The 23,833-nt window shown below is 38.7% G+C and overlaps 1 protein-coding gene and 1 long non-coding RNA gene across 10 annotated transcripts in view; one reads left to right on the top strand and one right to left on the bottom strand.

Moving 5' to 3' along the window:
- The window catches only part of LOC148654154 (uncharacterized), a 57,722-nt gene extending 39,997 nt beyond the window's left edge, over window positions 1-17,725 (top strand). The window contains exon 3 of the long non-coding RNA XR_015924975.1: window positions 16,981-17,725. This is a non-coding gene — a long non-coding RNA (uncharacterized LOC148654154). The remainder of the gene's footprint in view (window positions 1-16,980) is intronic.
- The window catches only part of diaph2 (diaphanous-related formin 2), a 488,074-nt gene that overhangs the window by 5,843 nt on the left and 458,398 nt on the right, over window positions 1-23,833 (bottom strand). The window lies entirely within an intron of this gene.

Genomic DNA, 23,833 nt, shown 5'->3' with positions numbered 1-23,833 from the left:
GACTCCTAGCATCACACACAGTTCCCATGAGGGTGAGTGTATCTGGAATTAATGCATAGAGAATAGCAAAAATCTAGCCATCCAATCAGTGAATTACGCCCACCTTTCAGAAACGAGGCAACAATGCAGAAGATCTTTGAATGGCAGTTTGTGGTGCAAACTGTTAGAACAGTGCAGCAAACACTGCCTAAGGGCTCGATGTGTCATTCATTACAACAGGTAATGAGCTGAATGAGACTGTGAGTGGGACGCAATCGCTTTCTCACGTTTACCCACAATGAAAGAAATAGCTTTCAGTTCAGGAAAACACTGCAGCAGGCACACTGGGGGAGCAGAAAAGAGGAGCATGAGCACAGCCGAACAATGGTAGAGGAACAGCAGCAGTGCAGGCTGAATGTCTCCTGCGTCACTGCATCCCGGAATCTCAGAATTTCATGCAAAGTTAATTAGAGCTGGCGTCGGAATGCTACCAATAATTAAGTTACTTTTAACCAATCAAACTCATATTATGTCCTATGTCATTTGTGCTAAGGAAAACATTTCTCCTACAAGCTGTGTATATCAGAGACACCTTCATTTTCTCAGAAGGCAAAAATGTCAGTGCTGAGTTTCAGGTTCAGACTTTAAGCAGGTTTGATAATGATTTTTTTTAGAAAATATAAAATATACAACATGGTTATTTCATACAGCTTGAAGAAACATTTTTGTAGTATTAATGCTGTTTGTCTCTAACAAGTAGATTGTGAATTTACTTTTTTATACAAAAATAAACTTGTGGCAAAACACTTATAAGTGTTATAAAAAAATTATAAGTGGCAAAACACTTATAATTGTGCAAAAACGTGTAGAGATTTTATCTAGAATTGCCTTGAAATAAAATGTCTTGTATTAAGAGAAGGTCAACAGTGCTGTATCTTTGAATACAATAGACAAAGACAAAGCTTATTTGAAGAAACCAGAGTGCACATAAGTTGTTCCGCCCTCTTCTACTTCTTAATTTAATCTTGTTTTTATAAAGTAGCTTAGATTATTGATCAGTTCACAGATAATTATATATGAACCTCCTAGTAATAACCAATAACCTCTCCATATATTATTATTAATTTGTTTAGTTGATGTTTTTATCTATTGTATTGTGTTAATCATAATAATTGCTTACACTTACTGTATATAGCGCTTCACTCAATGCCAAAGCGCTGTACAGGTAATGGGGATCCCCTGCACCACCACCAATGTGCAGCCCCACCTGGATGATGTGATGGCAGCCATAGCGAGTGACAGAATGCTCACCGCACATCAGCTATTATTGGGGAGGAGAACGGTGTCCCCATCACTATACCTCTTCAAGCAGCAACCTTAGTTTTTCCCAGGAGGTCTCCCTTCTACTGTAGGTACTGACCAGGCTCACACCTGCCGAGCTTCAGTGGGTTCCCAGGTGTGAGTTGCAGGGTCATATGGCTGCTGGCAAGTATTAGTACTGCTAAGCATTTTATTTAAATGGTCTCAGTAAAACAACTTGCTCAAGGGTTCAACGGGGTGCTTTTGAACCTAAAACGTTCCAGTTACAAGTCCAGAGCCATCTCTGCTACTTCATACTGCTGAGACATAATGGTTTAAAATACCATAGATAACATAGAAGCACTGCACCGTTGAGCTGGCTAGCCCATGTGAAGTTAGAGAATGTTAAACCAAGAGAACCACACTTAAACAATTCTCACTGGTTCAGAAGTTTAAAAAACTACTGTATAGGTAGGGGATGATTTGCAAAACATTTTTTCCATGTGTAAGTGAGCCTTTTTTTCAGACAACACTTCTTAAAACCAGATGAGCAATAATCATGCTTTTACATTTTGAGAGAAAGAGAAAAAGTTTTTGAGAAAGCCATGGCAGTGATCAGAAATTTGTCTGCTGTCATTGAGCTTGATGGCTTTTTTACCTGGTTTTCCCATGGCTGTATCATTTACAGTTCAGAAATGCTGGAAAGAAAAAGAAATGACAAAAGGAGAACAACATTCTTCCTTTCAGCAGGGAAATGCCTGCACTCCACAAAGTAATTAAATGCTAACAACTGGCATTGTTTTTCAAGTGTTAAGCAATGTGTCAAGGGGATGAGCCAAAAGCGACACCAATCTATTTAGAAGGTCTTTGGTAATGAATGCACCATTGGGGGAAAATGAGAGAGAGGCTGGGGGGGTTAATAATCACTGCTGATGCCTCTCACAGCTACGGAATTGACAATTTGCACAGCACAAGGGCAGGCTGGGAAGATTTCAGACAGGCGCGGTTACAAGCTTTTGAAAACATGAAATTATACTGGCTATTGTCAAATAAAATTTAAAAGCTTTAGTGGGTTTTATGCTGCTGTCACTCTGTATCATTTACTAGTGTAATTTCTGCACTGTCTAAAATATGCAGGTCCTCCTCACAATATGCTTTGTGGGAGGTTTACTGTTATTTTAACACCTTTTGAACCATAAAATATTAACTCATTAATTAGTGACAGTCAAGCACTTTGGAAATAAACTTCAAGAAAATAGAAACATTAGTGCTACACTTGTCAGCAAGCCACACTTCAAACTATAAATATAAATGATCAGCTGGTGGAGACGGCTCCTTGTTTTAAGTATCTGGGTATAAAGGTTGAATACTATACATTAGATTACAGAGAATGTTGTTAAAAAGCCATGCAGAGATTATTTGTCTTGAGAAGGTTTCAAGAGCTTTGATGTAAACAAACACATCCTAGTGTTAGCCTACACAAGCCTGGTAGAGACCGTGCTCTCTTTTAGCATCTCCACTTGGTGTGGAAACGTTGGTGTCAGGGGTGAGCTGAGCTCTCAAGAATTATAAACATGGGCAGCAAAATTATTGCTCAGAAATAGCTTAATCATTATACTATGTATGCTAAAAGTTTTTTTTTATGGGAAGGCAATGTTAATGTTAATGTTGAATGATGGCTGGCACCCATAACACCATAACACATTTTTAACAAGTCACTCAGTGTGACGTTAGTCTTTTAAATTCTGATGTACAGGGCCGATCAGAGTTCTACTGTTTATTGACAGCATATATAAGAATGCCACAATTGAATCTTATATTGTTATAGTTTATTGTTTTGTTATTTACTGCACATTGATTGTCCATGTTTCATGTATTCTGCATTTGTTGTCCCAGTGAGGTCAAAGGACATTTTCCAGGGTATGGGGATAATAGTGTAGATTATTATTCTAATAAATAAATAAGTTTGTTAATTAATGGGATGATTACTCAGCAGACACAAGTTATCACCACCTGATTGGGTCTACCCTATTAGAAGTAAAGTACCCACAATCCAAGGGAAAATAACTCCAAATATAAATAAAATTACTGACCTGAATTAGCAAACCTGAGATGTCTCTGGTTCTCAGGTGGTTTAGCATTCTAGATTTGTTTTTAAAAAATAAAGTATATACAACTACACAAAGCATTGGGATGAGAAATTAGATCAATTTCAGCATTGTTGCATGTACAGTAGTATACACTCAAAACAATAATATGAAAAAATATGCAAAAATGATTTCAGCATCTTAGTGAACAACACTTGACATTCAGAGGAGAACCCGTTTCATAAAGAGAGGTTTAAATACTTGTGTCAGTGTCACTCTAGATACTGGAACCTTCAATACTTCCCAGTAGACCAAGACAGCTTAGTTTCCTGCTTTATCAATCCGCTCTGTGGCAGTACTCTGATACAACCAGCTTCTTAACTGCTAGCCCCAGGGCAGCGTGGTTGTGCAATGGTTAGCAGTGCTTTCTGTGTGGACTTTGCATGTGCTTCCCCGTGTTCCCATATTCGCCTGGGCTTGCTCTGGGTGCTCCAGTTTCCTCCCACAGTCCAAAGACTTGCTGCTAGGTTAACTGGCTTCTGGGAAAATTGGCCCTGGTGTGTGTGAGAGTGTCGGTATGCATCTATGTGTGCCCTGCGATGGACTGGTGTACCGTCCAGGGTGGAACCCGACTTGCTGGTGTGCCCATTGCTTGCTGTGGCTTCTCTGTGACCCTGTCTTGGATACAGTATACAAAAAACAAACTCTCTTGTCCTCAAATATGAAAGGCACAAGGCGGAGTTGCAGTGGAACTGAGTGTCTTCAGGAATGGGTCATATACAAGGGACTTGGGTAAGAAGGGTCTGCCGCAACACTGAAGAGATGTGGCTGCAGGAATAATATCAGATTCTAGAGAATAACTCAGACCTCAGACTCAGAACTCAAACAGCTCATGCTACATTCAGTTTGAATTGGCTGTAGCTACTCTTACTCTGAACATGTCACTGAATCATATTACATATTTTCTCTCACTTTTTTCTGGCAATTGGATGGGTGGGGCTTCTGATCACTTTAATCCGCCACTGTGTGCCACACTTGTGAAAAAAGGTATGTTTCCTTAATTTGTATTTTTGGACATTTCCTGTCCCCCCCCCAAAATAATCTCTGCCGCGAGTATGACTTTGTGTCTGCCTGACCGGAAGTGAAGGGGAAACAAATAAACTCCTCCCAGTCACATTCAAGAAATCGGCAGTGGTTCCAAAAACAAATCTGATTAAGCAAAGGAAAATAGCACTGCTAGCAGAAAAGCGAAACAAACATATTGTAACAACTGGGTGCAGGTGTAAATTCAATCCATATTCATCTGTCTAGGTTACATTAGTTGGAGTCTATCCAGCTCTGAAGCATCAGCTTCTACTGAGTGAATATGCTAAACAAGTACAGGCTTTCTATAACACATCAGGGCAGTCAAGGGACTGCAAGAATAACACACTGAAAAGGGCAGGCTGGATTTTATTTTTTAAATGTATTTTAAAATAATCGGATCAATCTAAATATTAAAGTCCACAATCCAAAAAAGGCCACAATTCCTTCTGTGTTTATAATCAACATTTTTGGAAAAAAATAACCACATCTGTAATAACAGCACCTTAAAGCAAATTAACACAGCTGTACAGTAATCAGTCAAATTAAAAGATGAAAGGAATAAAAACAGCTCATGCTTATTTTGGTTATTAAGCATTAAAGGGTAAAAAGCATACTGCGTGCTTATACACAACAAACCATAAAGAAATTCACATTGAAAATAATAGAATGTCATGAATGTACATGTATTCTTTTTAACTCTTATTAGAATAATTACAGTACCGATGTGTAGAATCACTAAGTGCCATCACCTTCCTAAGGACAACAGGACTAAATGTGTGTGGGTGGAATTTTAAGCATTAAAATATTACACCCCCACTTAGAAAAACAAACATTTCTTAAAACCACCAGCAAACATTTCAGATAACGGTAAATTGTTATACATAGAACTCCAGTGGTGTAATCCAAGTAGATTAATCTTTTAAATATAATGACATTTCTAGCAATGTTACAAACTCCTTTGTAGTAATTCCCCCAAGAGGATGCATCAAATGTCTCAGGTACGCTAATTAGTCTCACAAGATTTGTGATATTACACTATATGTGGGAGGTGTAGACGGGAAACTAGTATAGACTTGGATGTACAATCCTGGCACTTTGCCTACTTGTTAACGGGCAGACTTTCCACATTTTAAAATGGTCTAAAACACGGAGAGACTCCAGTACTCCTTAACATAGAAGTGCATGCAGGGCCTGGGTTTCACTGGGAGCCTCAAGCAGCAAACACATCTTAATGAAAGTGTTCTGAGTTACAACGCTCACATAAAGTGCAGAGTTTAAAGAACTCAAATTCTTTTCAAAACTTGCAGACCTTTCCTGAACAGCGTTAGGAAGGATCTTTTGCACTCTGAATGATCATCATATTTTACATTCGTAGTTCTGCGTTTCCTTATCTTATCCACAATTTAGTAAAGATTCTTTGCACAATGCAGAGTGAAGTTAGTCTGTTATAGCTGCTCATGCACAATAATAATAACAAAGCACACAAATAATTCACCAGGATTGCAAATAGAGTAAAATGACAAATATTTGAGAAAGTCTACATTCTGACAGTGAAGAAATAGTGAAGAAATAAGGAACATCTGTAAGAGTTAAAGGTATTACTTTGTTCTGCACCTCTGATATCTTATACATTAATTCCGATATTAATGTCCATACTTCTGTTTACATGAATGGTGTGGTTGTTTTTTATTTTAAATGAACATACAAATAATATTAATTCTTTAGGTGGGTAGCTGCGTCAGCATGCGTAGGCTGCAAAGGAACAAGTAATAGGTTTATTCCATGCTGAAAAAAAGAAGAAAGAGAACACAACGTTTCGGCCGTGGAGCCTTCTTCAGGTATATTAAATATTAATTCTTTGCTTACTAAGATGCTATCTGATTGCTCCAATCCCTGGTTGTAGCAGAAGTCAGTTCTGCTTTTCCTGCGTTCCTATTGTCTAATCAGCTCTGTTCCAGTGCGTCCAGAGTGAAAAGTCACTGCTCTCAGGAGGTTCTCTTGTCACATCGAATGTGAACAGGATTGAGTTAATAGCTTTAATAGAGTAAGAGCATTTATTGCCTTAGCTGCACTGACCACAAAGATGTTGTGATGTACCATAACTTAAAAATATATAAAATGTATGTAATGTAAATAAGTCAAAATAAAGCAGTAGTGGGTCAAAATAATAATGTGTAGTTTGCAGACTCTCACTTATTTTAAAGATAATATGTGTGCAGCTCTGCTCCCACTGCAGAGCTTCGGGGCAACAGAGCGCCGCCCTGCAGACAGTGCTGAGTATTGCTCTGCCACAGGACCAGGTCCCCAACGTAGGAAAATTCAGTGCTACTGACATAACAAGGGGGTGACATCACTTTCTGTTACAGGCTCAGTGCCACTGAGCCCTGTTACAATTACATCAAACATGCTCCCTGCTCTGGTGAATGACCCACTTACTTGGCACATCCTACTTCTCTACCTTGAGGAGCGCATTAAAGTTTAAAACCCTTATTGAAGGAAAGAGTCTGGACTGCCATTTAAAAGCCAGCATCTTAACACATATTTTGCCACAGGCCTGCATTTTCCCCCCATTGTCCCACTAAATTTCCCATTCAGGATCACTTGGCTAAAAGCAGAACCAAGCCTGAAAATAATAGCTCTTGACAGCCCCATACACAATACAGTGTTGGAGAGCTGAAAATCACTATGGATGTCAATACACGAATGCTTATTTTTAGAGGAAAAAAGTGCCAGCTTTTCGGCTGGAAATAAGCACGATCGGGCAAGTGCTCTGCAGAAAAAGAGATTTTTCCTACTAATAGCGAGAGTGACATGTTACAGGATTTCTTTCTAATACAATAACTCCTGAAAGGTTGCATATGCATTGCACTGTGTTTAGTTTGACATTACAATATTTGGATGAAGAAAATGCTTGTCATTTTTTGTCTTTTATTTATTGTCAGATACAAATATTTTTAAAGGCAATTTGCAGGGTCATTTGTCACAACTAGGAATTAGCAAAGGTTCTTTCCTACTTGATGACTAATTTCCCATTTTTGCGCTGGCCTGGGCAAAATAAAGTTTTACAGGAAAGGAAAAAACAACATTAGATAGGAGAACATGTAAGAAGATTACAAAACAACTTATAATTTTATAATAACTTATAATTACAAAAAATCACAGCCCAAAGCTCTCAACAGAACCTGACTTGAGATACAACAAGAGTGAAGAATAACACAGAATGGTGAAAAAAATATCAATGCAGATTTTTTCAAATCAATTTTGCCCAAGAGGAAGAATTGTAAAATTTCCTCAGACGTGTTTGTCTTATCAGAAGTCAAGGAGGCACCTTTCAAAAGAGGGAAGGTGTCAATCAGGATTGGAGAAAAAAATACTTCTTTCTTTGACATTTTCTTAAGGTTCCTGAGAGCTAGGAAGAATGCAGAATGGTTTTATCAGCCTTGATTAAGAGTTTCATATTTAAATTCCTGTGCCCAGGTAGTAAACGTCTTTTTCCCTCTGCTGTCACTTTGCCGTGGCCTGTTGAAGAGCTCAGGCTGTCGGTGCAGCCTGCCGCGGCCGCTGTAATAAGAGCAGCTCACGAAAGGCGCTAGAAGGCAGCTCTGCGTCCATCTGGATACAAATGAAGGCAACAGTGACGAGTGGGCCTCCAAACAAGATTCGGCCCGCCAAGTGGCTAATCTATCAGGATCCTGCCGTATCGCAACCCAGAGGCCCCGCGCGGATCCTCCAAGACGGATGACACTTCTGCACTGCGCAGACGTGCAGCGCACATTGGCAATACGAGACTGCCTGGAAAGACCCAAGTTCAGAGCATGCAACGCCTCTCTGAGCGCACTCTGCTAGATTCTCTGTTATTTCTTTCATTGCCATTACGATTCAGAAATGCTGAAAGGGAGAACAAGGCTGAAGTACTAAAGAATACAGACCCCAGCGTGAAAAGCAACCTTAATAAATCATATCAAGACTATGTCAGATCACTTAATCTGATCTGAAGTGTGACAATAAGCTAATGTTCTGGCAGAGGTTCTTGTATTGGTGCAAAGGTGCCTGACTCCAATTTCAACACCTAATTATAAACCTAACAATTAAATCTAGCCTAAATCATAATCCTTAGTCTAACCCAACACGACTCCTTAACTAGTCAACCGTAATTCACAATCTATTCTCAATTCTTCATTTATCCATATCATTCATCTAATCTGTAATCTGTAATTCTGCCCAACCCAAATCATTAAATTCAGACATTAGCATAATCTTATTTTACCAAACTGAGGAAGCAGAGTGGATAGTATGCAGAGCCTGAGAGTCTACAGTACATAGATGGGTGACTTTAAGACGATTCATCTCACCACCGTGTATTTTTAGCACAGACATCGGACTGTAAAGCTGTAAGTGGACACAATCTCTGTCAAGATAAGAAAATAAATAATAATTAAAAAAGAGATATATGTCAGCGGTACAATTACTGAGATACATCTTTGCAGACTCAGCTGCTTAAAAAGGTCTTATCAGGTGCAATCTGTTTGAGAGTGAAAGAAAACCGTACAGTCTGTAAATGGGCTGACTGACAGAAGCATAAGTAGACAGAGATAGTTAGACAAATGGAGACTAAGATATAGTTTGACAGACAGGTGGATATATAAATGGATAGTTTGGCAGGATGATAAGGTAGGTAGACTGATGGATCACCAAACAAATCGAGGAAGAAAAAGGCTGGTGAGGATGCAGAAAAAATCTAAAAATCTCTGTAATGATAGCAAGCCAAACTCTTCGATAAAAGAAAAGAATCTTGTTGATAAAGAAAAACTAGTAAATTGATTCTCTCACCCCTCTTCCCCTGTCAACATCTCTTTCCGTTTAAATTGAAATCTGAATGTCACAAACATGAGATCTATTTTAAACAAAGAGTAGGCTGTGACAGAATAACTGTTTTATAAGATAATTTTTCATTTCACTGATCTTGAAATAACTTTTCACTGACAATACATTTCTTTAAAGTAATCCCGTCCTTTACTTCAAAATACATAATCAGTTTTGTTCCGTGTCCTGTTACACCCTTCATCCCCAGCAATATCGGCTCTGACTTGAAATGAAGGAAGAAAACCTAGACGTAACAGAGACATGGCTAGGCTGTACCGAAGAGCTGCAGTCTGGGCAAGACTGGTCAGGAGTTTCTAAGTAATGTATGCATATATATTGTTATGGAGTATTTTGAATGTCCATATGGGTTTGTGTACAACTACAGTACTTACTAATTTGTTTACCCCCATAGTTCAGTGGTCTAGACAAGTGGTGCAGTGAGCAACATACTGAACCTAAATCCTTCTTTGAATTGGCAGTATGAATAGACAGTGTGAAAGATGCCCTAATATAGTATTGCAAAAGCAAGCAAAGAGGTGGATGTCTGGTTTAGGAGACCAAAGACTCGGCCACTGTCACTCTCTCTCTACTGCCAACAATGAAAACAGCATCACTGTGAGTGGATGCCATGTTTTGCAAGCTGGACATCCAGTGCTCTGGCCTCGTCCTTGAAAGAAAGAAACCTCACCACACTCTTGTGATGGCCTCTTCAGATCTCTACTTTTACTTTTCAGTGTGGCATCATCCTCATCTTGTTCCTCTGCGGCTTGAAGGCTGACGCAGCTCCCATCTGTACTCTCTAAATATACATACTGTGTATATATACATACCACTATACAGATCGACTGCTTATTACAGATTCCAAACAGCAGAAACTCTGAGGTCATTTCATAGAGATATTTTATAGACTTATTAACTGACAGAGCTGTACAGTAAACAGCCATGAAAAGTCCCATTGTGAGCAGACAGGACCATCAGAAATCCTAATCGCCAGCTAAATCATTACAGAGTCCCCGAAGCCCTCATTATGTCCTGCTTTGGGATGATGTCAAAAACACTGAAATGGGAACGTTTAAGGTTTAAGTAGGAGTCTGAGCACAGATTGTCTCTGTTCCCTTTTCTCTGAAGGGAAAGGAAAGATCCTTAAAGAGCCCTAACAAGTGTTTCAGCACTTTTTAACAGACGCTTGTTAAAGGTGTAATTTGATGGTATAATGTTTCTCTGTTGTTTGATAGGAAGAAGTAGCTTTTCTTAAAATGACACCGGAAATTCTGCTGCTCCAGTTAACAATGACAACACTATGTGTTATTGAGGTGAGATGCAGTTTTTTTTACTTTACAGCTCATATTAAAGTATTGCACTAGAATGCTGAAAGGAATGCCAAAACCCTCATTGAAATCTAAGACAAAACATCAAATCAAACTACAGTAATGTTTGAAAAGACAAAGAATCTCAGTAAATGTGCAGAAAAAACAATATTACATTAGCAATCAGTGCTATTAAGTGCATCTTACTTCAAAGAGAAAAGGACAGGTATTTTTACCAAAAAAAACAAGCAGATCTCAAAAAGTATTAAAAAGAACATCTCTGCAGCATCTATAGAAATAAACATGTGGAAAAAGTCTGAGTTTTCTATATAAAGACCAAGTGTTTTAACTTCAGAAACCCAGTACAACCTCATTTCACATCACCCCTGTCAGCTTGCTACCATACAGTACGCAGGGGAGTACTGTATAATGGCTAAATAATAAATACGGGGTTATGTTTTTTATTTTATGACTATTTTTTTTACATATTTTTTAAGACGCACAAGGGCCTTTAAAAAAAGTGATCCATTTTGTAAAAATGTTTGAATGCTAAAAGAGGCCCTGCCAGTAAAGAGCTCTTATACAGTATGTGTTTCTGAATCTTTAATGCAGAGATGCTCTCTAATGTACACAAGACGTTTGGCTCATCCACCGAAGGTCCCAGCTCCACTTTTCATGGCCAGCTACTGTTGCTAAGGGGTCTTCTTCCTAGTTCAGTTTCAGGATAATGGCTGGAAACCTCAAAGAACAGGGCTTCAACTGGGTTTCCTCTATTTTTGGCAAAGCCCACCCAGCAAACATGATTCTCCAAAGAACAAAGACCAAGAAGAGCTGCACCCATTTCCAGCTCTTGCTGATGCACAGGAAAGCCTTTCATTCATCCTTCATGTTTAATTATGAGCACCTGCTCATGTTCTTTGATTGTGGTAAAAAAAAGATGAGAAGATGTCTAACTGTGTAAGGAGGTTTAAGCTGATGACCCATCTCTGACAGAGTATGCACTACTATGGATTTCAATAAATAAAACACTTATCCCTTTTATTTACGGAAAAATATTCCTTCAGGGAAGCCCCCTGAGATCTTGTTTGCTTGGTCGCTTGTCACCACTTAGCCACTGGGTTTCAATAAAACAAGCAAACAACACGATCCTATGCCTATAAATAACTTATAATTTCTAAACCAAGTACTGTACACAGAGGTTCAAAAAGGCCTTTCATCATTCTTTTATGGGCTTACACGGGAAATCATATTTTGAACTTGAAGGAAAAATGTTTTAACGCTTGTACACACAGAAAGCAAGAGGTAGTGCACAAGTCGGAGATTGGCAATTTAGTCCTGAAGCAGCACAGTATGTTTTTAGATTTTTGAGACCTACTGTAATCATTATCTAACCCCTGGAGAACATAACCTGGAGAATTTGATGTAAGAATGTCTGAAAAAATAAGGGCTGAAATATGTTTAGTAAATTTTTTAAGATTTAAATTTCTGTACTGTTCCAAGTGCAGTTCAACACATTGATAGTGTATCCCCAACCTTTGTACACAACCCTATATAGTATATCACTATCTACACAAGATTCTTTTACAATCATGTAGACATGAAAGGACCATTATTGTAACTCGACATATATTCGCATTTCTTGAAAATTCTTCTCTGAATTTTGTGATAAAATATTATTTTTGCAAAAACTCTATCAAAAAATTGCCAACCCATATCTTATCACTTGGAAATCAACAGGTGCTTTGCCAGTCCTCTCTAAATTAAAAACATTACTGCTGAGTGTCCTATAAATTGTGCTCAGCAAAAGCTGCAATTCAAAAGGTTTTTATTTCTGAAAAACCCTATGATTACATATGAAAAACTATCTGCAGGACAACTTCAAAAGGATCCAAATCACACAGTGCAAACTCATGCTCATGCTGTGTGAAGAAAATGTTTTTTTACCAATGACAAGGAAGAGTATGCTTAGAACTCACAAACACCATATTTGCACCGAAAATACATGCTCCTTTAAAGAATTTGGTACCGTGGAATCGATCACCTTCTGTGGCCAATAAAGGTCTGCTCGTAATGCTGTATCCAGATGGGCAGCATGCTTGTAACCAAGAGTAATTAACTCCTGCAATGTGAGATACTGTGCACAGGGCTAATGCGATAAACTGACGGAACATCATTACTGAGCTGCAAACATGAAAAGCCATTTAATTTGGGATACAAATCTGACTTGATCTCAGATCCCACCACCTGCCTTTCACAACTGTGGTTCTTCTAGCTAAAGTAAAAAGAGAAGAGGAAAATGAAGAAACAAGGCATTAGCTCAGTTTGCTAATGTAGGAAAGCCTACACACCGGGTGCCGTGGTGAAATACAAAATCAATGTCTCCTTTCAGCGTGGACCATGACACCAGCTTGTAAAAGGAAAGCTCGTTCCACTCAGATACTAGATTACTATAGTGCCATAGTACTACTATACTGAAGGCTGTTTAATGAATCTCAGCAAATAGCAGGACAAGAGAATAAAATATTCCATAAAATATTTCTGCCTTTAATATTATTTCACTAGTTCAAACCTACAGTATTGCAACAATGTTTCAATGAGGGCATTACTACTTGGAAAAAATGTAGGTATGCTTCACATTTATGTCAAGAAAAATGTAGAAGGATTAACAACATCTGTGAGATAAAGACGATCCTTTTACACAGACACTGTGTCTATGAAGTATTCGTCAAAAGGTGCTGCAGGTGTTTAATTTTATTCAGTATTTTTGTGGTTTCTGAGTGGAAAATTTAAAAAAGGAAATTAAAAGAAGCAAAACAGCCCTGACATTGACTTGAACTGAACAGCAGACCATCATTATATCTGGGGCTAAATGTACCACAATTCTATCTGAAGACACTCTCCTTGTAGCCTCTCAATCTTCCCCACAAATAGCTGTCTCCAGCCCCTAAGCAGATGAAACCAGCATACCTGTAGCCAGAGTGCTTGCCTGAGATCAATTAACATTAAACTTTAAACCTGGGATAGTACTACAGAAACAGAAGGAACAGCTTCTATACCATTAGGGACATGGAATGGGGAAAAAGCACACAGGCAGAAACAAAGCTGTAGCAGCTCTCATGTACTGTTGGCATGATCCTGTGTGTCAAATATCTCCCCAGGTATTCTGTGCTGTTCATTAATGACACGTGAACCAAGCACAATGAAGCACAGTCTCACTGCTAATAATCCAGTGGCCAGGAATCTTCATGGAAGGGTCCTCTCTTAATTTTAAAAAAATCAAGCAACTTGCTGACACGTTACTTACAGTAAGTGAGCCCGGAGAACACTGTCATGTCTCATTCATAAATGATACACAATTCAATAGAACAATATGCATAAAGAACATATGGCAAAACAAAGTTTCACATGAACTTACCTGCACCACTGTTACTGAGCTGCGTCAGCCCTCAGGCCCTTGAGAGTGACCTCCATCACTTTCACCTGACCTCTCTCTGCCTGGAGTTCTGCTCTAAGCTTTTGGCTGAAGTCTCACTATTAACTATTTTGAATAATCACCTGCCTATAATGTCATTTTCAAAAATTGCTGTAAAGGTTGATGCATCTTGGTATATCATTTTGTGATATATTATATATCTATATCTATATATCATATATCTATATATATCATAAAACTAGCAGAGGTAAACAGAAATATTTACTTCAATATTATTTACTTGTACAGAACAAAGACTTTTTAAAAAACACTTATAGCTCCACTTACAGTAAGTAAAAACCTAGTGTCTGAATTTTAATTACAAACAGAATCCACAAATCACTTATCTGCTGTGTTTATACCTGATTGCTTGTGGATACATTGGAATTCGTGACACGAGCTTTTTCTTTCAGTTCTGTGTAGTAAGTTTCCCTCAGGATGTTTGAATTGTTTGAGCTACTAAGTCTTTTTTATACATCAGCCGGCACTGGGAACCTTATTATTTTTCTTCAATCGGTAAAAGCAGAGAGCATGCTTTTCATTTTTATTATGCCAACCACCTCTGAAGACGTCCAAGAGAAACAGCACAGGAAATGGAGCAAGCGGCTCTGCGTTTCTGAGGATTGTCCATCTGAAATGCCAAGCAAGAAGAGTGGGTCTATTCCTGTGGTGCCCCTGCCTCCCTGTTGTGCATTCCCATCAGGCAGAAGGCACACACACCTGTCGGCTCCTGTGGGTGTCAGGACAGCTCTCTACTGAGACGTGCATCTCTCAGGGAGAATGGCAGGGGCCTCTATCTCACAGGCATCTGCTGACAGCACTCACCCCATCACAGCAGGGTGCCCCGACATCCAAATTTCAAAACCTATCCAGCACCCCCTTCCTCCAGCCCTGCACCTCTGTGCCCAACACTAGGGCCTGACGACAGCTATCAACATCTATCCCAGCCAAGACAGCTGTTGAGGTTGGTGCTTGGGAAAATAGCAAAGTAGCACCACTCTACTTTTTTAAATTACTTTAGCACAGAAAATATTTTGCAGGTAAACTGTGTCTCATTTTTTCTCTCTGTTATGTTTTACTTCAGCTCTTTCCAACATCGATATCTAAAATGTCAAAGCCTCCTCTCACAATTTCTCTGTCTCAAGTAAACGGGTTACCTAATCGTTGCGTCTTCCTGTGTACAATAACAAAACAAGAAAATATCATGGAATGTTCATTTACAGACAGCAAACAGTTTATAAGTTGCGCAAGAACAGTGGAGATGTCTTGAAGGCTGACATATGAATCAATTTCAAAACATAAAACTCTGAAAAATTACATTGTGTAAAATATCCTGAGGTCAATATGGAAAAATTAAAATGAAAAAATAAATGAACTTCAACATAGAAAATCTGAATTGCCCTGTCCTAGTTTTGATTCCATTCCTGGCCTATTTCAAATGGATTTTTTCATTTAGATTGCCTAGTGTTTGTCACTAAAACCCGGGAACATCATGCTGGTCCATTTTTCCTTTTGTTGCTCTTCTTTTGTACTGCTGCTTTTGCACATCACGTGCCAAACTGGCACTTCATTCAGGGGTCTGTAACTCTCATTTACTCTTCTGCAACATGCATAGGCCAGCACAGCAAAACCTCCTTGATTTCCCTCCTTAATTGAAATGAAGTTGGTTGACCTTTGTATAATTATGGTCTGGACAGCTTCCACCGGAGTTTTCTTTTTGAACTCATAAATCATTTAGTGTCTCAGGCCACTGTGACTGTCCTGACCTTTCCCCTGACATTTGCAAGGTAAGACTCTTTAGCAAAGATAGTTTCCATCAAACAGGGCACAGTGCCAAAATTAACAGCCTGATGACTCGATTAAAATGAAAGGAAGAAACATATCCGATTTATTATTAACACGTTCAAAGTTGCATTCTTTCAGACTTATTCATCATTCAGAGAAATACTTGGTTCTATATAACCATGGGCCATGATTTTTAATGAGTTGCCCTAAGTAACTTGCGAAACAGATTCCTAAAACTACAAGTTGGAGGGATGCCTCAGTCCCCTCAGTTAACAAGATACTGCATCTTATTGTCAGTAGGTGAGATAGTACTGTAAGTAAACTAACTAAATACAAAAGGCTTCTCCCCACCATGCTCAGAGAAGGCTAATCCCTTGGCTTTCAACTGATACTGGATACTGTGCACACACATGAGCACGCGCCACTGTGAGCACGGGAGACTGAGTCAGCTCCACTAATCCACAGGCAGGTTGCAAAAGGTGAGGAAGCTGCCTATTGACCCAGCAACAGCCACAGTCCTCGTCAACACAGAGACGACACCAGGAAACGACACAGAACTCCTCCTTTCTTCTAGTAAATCACAAGCACCCGGGCATCCTTGACTTGCGTTAAGAAAATAAAAACATGCTCCGTTGAGCGCTGAGAAATTGATTTCTGCTTTGAAACAAAAATAATATTTGATGTCAGAGCACAACCCTGCTCATTCTGAATCACATGCTCTTCGCAGAAATTAAACCTGTATTTTATAATGGGAAAATGTCAGTTATTTGGCAGGAGCAGCAACAACTATGAACCCACCCCCCCTTTGATAGGAGAGTGAAACTTGGGGATTTAACCAGGATAATTCCCTCATTGCAACTGTCTGTAATCTGCTTCAACAATACAGATTCTATGTGTTTTTTTATGATGTATGCCTTCCAAATTAAAAAGAAAATCATGTAAAAAAACCAAGTATTATTTTTCTCATCTTCTTCTATTTGACTATTTTGCATTTCTATTTTTTAGAAATACAAGCACACTCGTATACACAGAGACACCACCATTTGACGGCTGATTTCTCCAGGCGCCAAGCTCTTCATTAAATGTTGATTTTCTGCCATAGAGATGCACACTCCTGCTGGGGAGAGGAAATGAAGCCTAACCGGTGTGCCGGGATCAGCGCTCCTGATCCTCTCCGGCACTGCCAGGGGATCTCTGCATCTGTGGAATCTGTGGAAGCTGTGTGGGCCCAGCTCTGTACTTCATCAAATGTAAGACCACATCTCCCACATCTACATGGGTGTTGGCAAACATAATCCCACCAGTAAACAGTAAAGTCTAACCACGCCTTGGTGAGCTTGACAGGTAAAACATCATTTTGACCAATTAACTAAAGCAGAAAAGCCAAACAAAAATACCCACGACAATAGTTTGATGGAATACGAAAAAATCCATTCTGACTTAAGCAACTAATTCCATGCAGTGTCTGTGATCAATGGCAAAGACCCAGACAAGCCAATACATTCTTCCCATCTGTCGATGGATTGATTTGAACTTGACCTAAGTCCATTTTCAGCAGGATTTAAGTTTTCTCCCACTGGAGTTCTGTAATTAAGGTCACCTTTTATTTGTCTATTTCAGTTCCTGAAGCAGAATTCTGTGCAAGTAATTTCTTATTACTCCAGTATAGAAATGTGGACCTCTGTTGTGAAGTAACAGACATCTGGCAAGTTAAATCCTTCCATAAGTTAACTTGAGCAGAACACAGTCTTACAATCTAGGATTTAAAAGAGACTGAACTGCACATGCACTGAATCTCCTACAGTTTACCTAAACAGTTTAAAATGCTCCTTTTAAAGCTAAATGCAAGTTAGACAAGAGCTACAACTAACTGCTTCTTTACTCAGTGAAAGCTGCAAAAGAACTGAATTCAGGAGCACGGACTTTCAGCTCACTTATGTTATCTCTGCTTCTGCTTCTCGAAGCACCTGTTCACTTAAGATTTGTTCTTAAATTGGAAGACAAATCCTTCAACATAAGAAGAGGAATTGTTTATAGACTGTTTTTATTTGCACAGACCAGTTGAATGTAAAGGGAACATTTCTGAATTCCAGAACAGTCCAGTGCACTGGAATGTAATGAAAATTATTTGAATTCTTTTCTTCAATTTCTCTGGGAAAAAAAGAAAGGACAAAGAGTGATTTACAGTTGCACTACAAGTAAAATAAAACTGGATTTCTATGTGATTCACTGCTGCAATCCAAATTACTCTGGCTAATTCGATACGGATTCTTTCTGACAGAAAATCAACTTTTAATGAAGAGCCGTGAGTCTGGAGAAATTAGGCAGTGCCCTGAGGAGTTTGTATTAAAAGTTTATAAATGACAGCAGTCTGAGGTTGCGGAGCAGTGAGTGCGACTGGGGAGAAGTGATCCATGTAAAGACAAACAGATTCAGAGCAGGGTCCCTGTCCACATTTCACTGCTCTTCTGCAACTACTTGGCTCGTTCCCTTCTGCACTGAATGAAAGAATTAAAGAAGATGACAGGCGTTTTTACTGCAGTAAATGACTTAAACCAGTGATGTTACTGAGGAAACCACCTTTTCCTGAAGCAGGCCTCTCCCCAAAGAAAAGAAACAAAGTAAGACCCACAGAGGCAAGCCACAAGAGCTGCTGAACAAACACATACTGACACAAAGGTTCTCTCATCCTTCTCTTGATCAAATGTACCGGGACAAGGAGCCATATGGGAATCACATTTTATTCAAACAATTACAGAGATACATATGGGCTGCATGAAGACTATTATCTCCAGAGATTTATGCAATGTCATATAACTGAACAGAGATGTTCTCTGCGTATGAGGAACTGGAAGGAGTGATGGGAAAGGAGAAGGTGCAGCGTGGATCCACTCCTTTCTCCAGCCCTCCTTCCACACAGCCACCCCATCCCAGCCTGTGACTCAGCATCAGCTATGAGTTTGCTCAACATCGAAGATCACCGACCACTGCATCATTTCGTCACAAAGGCAACACGGATTCCACAGCAGGCTGATAGAGCACCATAACCCGGCAAACTGTACAAATACCTTTGAAAGCTGCACAATGTTCATTTTCTGAAAATGTCTCATTTACTTGATTCAACCTAAACTTCAGGAGTAAAAAGCCTACCAAAAAAGCCCAGGAAAACCAAAAAGGTGACAGAAATTTCTAGGCAGATATACTTCAAAAGGGAAAGACAATGCTAGCTTTGCAGCTACAGTAGGATATCCTGCACAGCTTTTAAGAGGCTCTCTGTGTGCTGTAATTTATTCTAAGCACAAACAACTTTCTTACCTTCATTTGACAGGTTATGAAGCATTTCATCTCGGATCCTGTCTTTTTAGGTGATGTCAATAAATAATTTATTTTAATTAATATAATATCTGCTCACAGTAGCCGAAGATGAGCTCTGTGGCATTTATATCAAGGGAAATCACATAGCAAAGCTGTCATTCTAAACATTCTAAATGATAAGAGATGACTACCTGTAGGCACTGGTACATGTTATCATGTTGACTGCATTTTAAAGAAGAGCACTGGTATGCATGTGTGACATTTCTATTGCATATGTCTTATAAAATGGCAGATAAGGAGGATGTTCAGTTTAAGATGCTATCAAACCATGAAAGAGTTAAGCCTTTCCTGTGAAGCAGGCCAAACCGGTTTATGCACAGTTTTTAATCCTTGAATGCTGAAATCAATTCAATGAAAACAGGCCAACAACTTAAATGTTTATCTTTCTACTTCTGTCATCTTATAAATACATCCACTGTCCATATTGATGTTTTAGACAATTAATATCTCATTTTCAGTTTATGTCAAATAAAAAAAATGCATTTACCCTGTGTGTGCATTATCACACTTAAAGCCTGTTGTTCCTCAATAGCTATCATAAAAAGTAATAATGCAATCAATTCTGTTTTTAACTGAAACGTTTTTGTAAATGTGAGTATTGTACCAGGATTCTTCCAGCCATATGTGTGGAGCAGGTGGTCACCTCTGTGTCTCCTAACGCACCTCTTGGACCTGCAGGGCCAGTCCGCGCTTCCATCTCATGGGCGACACCTGTCCGGCGCCAGCATGTTCCTGGCACTGCCCACATCCTCAGTGCTTGAGCTCTTTCTCCGCAATCCTTGTCTCATTCCTGGCTCACCTCTTTGCAATTTCTCACTAAATGTTTATACTTCAATCCAGCAGCAGCTGGAGAGACATACAGGTTGTGTACACTAAGTAATGTGAGAAGTGAGGTGTAAGTAAAGAATACACTGGCAATACAAGAGCACAATATTTATCTCAGTTTGCTGTCACTTGCAGGTAATTGCACCATAAGGTACATTTATTCATGTATTCTATCTTAAATAGCTGTTAATTAAACAGAATAAAATAATGGAAGCAATCTCCCATTAAAGAATAAAGCCCAGGTACAGTAATTATTCAGTGATACAGAGGAGAAAGTATATTTTTAATTAGTGGTACCACTGCAGTTGGTTAGATTACAATAATTCTATAATGGTGCATTTATTCTAAGTTAGTTCCACCCAAGTTAGTTACAGAATGACACTGCAGAAGATGGCTTATATTTTCATGGTACAGAAAGCAAATGCTCTTCTTTTCTTTGAGACGGGATTTCAGTTTTCATAGCTTAGGTGAACCTATTTTACTAATGAAAATGCAGTATACCTTTTAAATATCAAAAACTGTGACTAAAACGCATGCATCATGAAGCGGTCAGAGTAAACCATTTACTTTTTATTCAGTGAAACTCTCTTAAATTAATTAATTAAAAGTAATAACTAAAATTTGAAGTTGAGCCAGATGGATTAATACAAAGCTGGATAAATCATTCTTCATTTTTATTTTACTCTTCAACATGTCTAATGGCAGAGTAAAACTCACAAATGTTCTTTTGAAGAGGAGCATAAGAAGGAAGAAACAAAACAGAGAGGTCCCTTAGTTACTTTTGACTTTAAATGACAGTATTTTATTCAAATAAATGATTTCTTTTCCTCTCTACCTTGCCCCTGACAGCCAGTCTATTATTAGTACCTTGCTTGCACTGTTCCAGTTTCAGTGAACCTCCAGGAACATGGGTGCAGTAATTACAAACAATGCCAGGACAATTTAATCTTGACAGCGGCATAGATCTTTCAGTAAAAACAACACATAAAAAAATTCCAAAATCCAGCTAAAGCTTGCACATGTGTTGAAGAAAATCCCTTTCCTCTGTGGCCTGTAATGTAGTACTAGGGACATAATAGTAAGTGAATTCTTCTATTTCCTATGATGATTTATAATTTCAGTAGTCTGTGACATTAATTTAAGATGCCTAAATTGTGATTTAGCCCAGGAGAAACACCTGGGCCAAGGTGAAAGTCAGTGGTCTTCATTTTCAGTTCAAAGCCGATCTACAGTAGCTCATTTAATTTCTAGTAGCGAACTGATCCAAGGTTTCCATCTAGCCATTTCTTAAAAGAAGTATCAGCTCAAACAACCTGGCTGGGTAGCTTGTTCCTATCTTTTAAACGTTGTTCTTCCCAGTTCTACTGTTTACTATAATCTAATATGTTCAGATATTTATTTACACTGTAGTTCAAAAACACCACAGAGAAAGTTACTGTTTAAATCATTCCTGAAAAGCCTGGACTCTCACATGCCTTTGGCTGGCTGAAGGAACTGTTCTGTTTTAAATTCACTTACACTTGTGTTTGCAGCTTCATGTTTCACTGGGTTGAGTTTATGGGAATATTTGAATATTGAAAATATTCAAAATGTTGTCCCCTCATAGTTCTCTGTGCATGACTAAAAAACTTCCTTTTTTCAGTCTGTCAGTGTAGGATTTTTAAGCCCTGGAATGTGTTTGCTTTTCACTGGCCTGATTCCAGAACAGCAATATCTTTGTTTTAACATGGTGACCAAAAGTGTACACAATATGCTAAATGGGGTCTTTCTAGTACATTGTACAATTTCATTCTTTGGTTTAAACTCTACACATTTTTTCTGCTATATATCCTAGCCTTCTGTTTGCCTTTTATATTGCTTTCCCACATTGTTTAAAAGATTAAAATGATGTGTCAACATGAACAAGTAAGTCTTTTTGATATGTAGCTTCTACAGGCTTCGTGTCTCCCATCCTATATTTATAATTTGGTTCTTCCACCTGTGTAACAAACTGCACTTGTGTACATTAAGTGGGTTGATTTCTGTCTAAATCTTTCTGAACTCCCTTTGCTGTGCTTACTAGGTTCTATTGAAAGGACCTTTTTTTGTTGTAGCACCACAGTTGATCTTAAAGTGTTTGTTTATTATTGTTTAGGAAAAGGGTTTATTTCGTATAATAGATTTGTAGGCAAAGTCACTTGTTGTGCCATATTTCTATTCAGATGCAGATGACGCAGTTATCATTGACAGCTCCTTATGAATAATAGAGCATGCCAAACACGCAATGTGCAAGAGGAAATGAAAGAGAGCTCTAGTTATGGACCACCAGTTTCATTAGAGGCGCTATTATTACCTTACAATGGCAACATCTATCATCTAAAGCCAGGATATAACATTCTTATTGGACAGGAAGAGACTGCTGTTAATATCAGCTCTCACCACATATCCTCTGTAACCCAGATGCTGCCAGATGTTTTCAGGTATGCTCCTGAACTTCCTTTTCTTCAATCTCTCTGCACAAGCTGCTGTTATGGTTCAAGTTACTCTGCCCACACTTTACATTTCCCTTTGTGAGAATGATATGCAGATTGTAGGAATTTTCTTTTCACTTTCAGATGGCCAGAATAGGTTCTTTGTAATAGAAGCAGCTGTGGATGGCTGATTAAATGTGGGTACACTTACCATATCACACACTCGAAGGTAAAACTGAAGAATGTGCTTTACAATGATCTATGAAAATATAGGGAATAAAATTCAGGCCACCAAGAATTCAAGAGAAATTCTTCTGCACTGGCTAGGTAGAACAATTCAGGAATGTGGTAGTCGCCACTATAAGATAGTCTGCCTGTCCTTTGTTCCCCTATTTCCTACAAGGACTGCTCAACCATTATTTGTCCTAAATAAATACAAGTAGTTTTAGGGATAAGGGAGGCTCAGCTGCGGTTTAATGATGGAATGTGGTGTCTGGTGAGTAAGATTACAGTGGTATTTTAGTTCCATTAACATACTGTACAGAAGGAGGTTAGTCTTATAGGCTTTAAATGATACCCTAGTTCCCTTCAAGTAATATTGGGACATCCAGACCAATTCAGTATCTGCAACCAAACCAGCTACTGTAGATGGACTGAAGGGTCTCCTCTCAGTCTGACCCATTTTCTAACAGATGTATTTAGTCATTCTTACCCCACTAATCAAACAGTAACAGGAATTATCTAAAAAGCTCTCCTGTGCTGTACCCAGAATCGGACTCACATGCAACACTACTCTTTTTTTCAAATAATTTTTAACAACAATAATTCTTTATGTGTTGAGTTTCTGTGTGCAGGGACATACATGAGATCTACTGTAACTCCCATGTTTCATTTGAAACCCCTTTACCAGTTGTATTATTCTCCTATACACTTGTATAAAGATAAAGGAAAAAAAAATAAAAAACAGTTTTATCTCATTGTTATCACCTTTCAACTTTGAAAGATGCTTGAAAGCTTCTGTAGCGAAGGAGCCAAGCCAGCTATTTTCAGTTATCGTACGATGTGCATATGTTTAAAGAGTTATTAATGTTAAGAACTGTTGGTAGTAATTATCAGTTGCTGTTGTGGTAACAGTGCCTGTTAATTTTGTTAATGTTTCCTTTGCTTCCTGGTGAATAGTTATTGCTGAAGAGGGAAATGCCGATTGAAAATGAAGAGATATGATGAACCATTTAAACACTTGGCTACAGCTGATAGGTACTGGTCACTGGCAGGAATTACCAAAGTGCTGGTTTATACTCTAGT

Source organism: Lepisosteus platostomus, chromosome 10, assembly GCF_059453375.1.
Source record: "Lepisosteus platostomus isolate fLepPlt1 chromosome 10, fLepPlt1.hap1, whole genome shotgun sequence".
Classification (NCBI taxonomy): Eukaryota; Metazoa; Chordata; class Actinopteri; order Semionotiformes; family Lepisosteidae; genus Lepisosteus; species Lepisosteus platostomus.
This window is presented reverse-complemented; position numbering and strand designations above follow the sequence as displayed.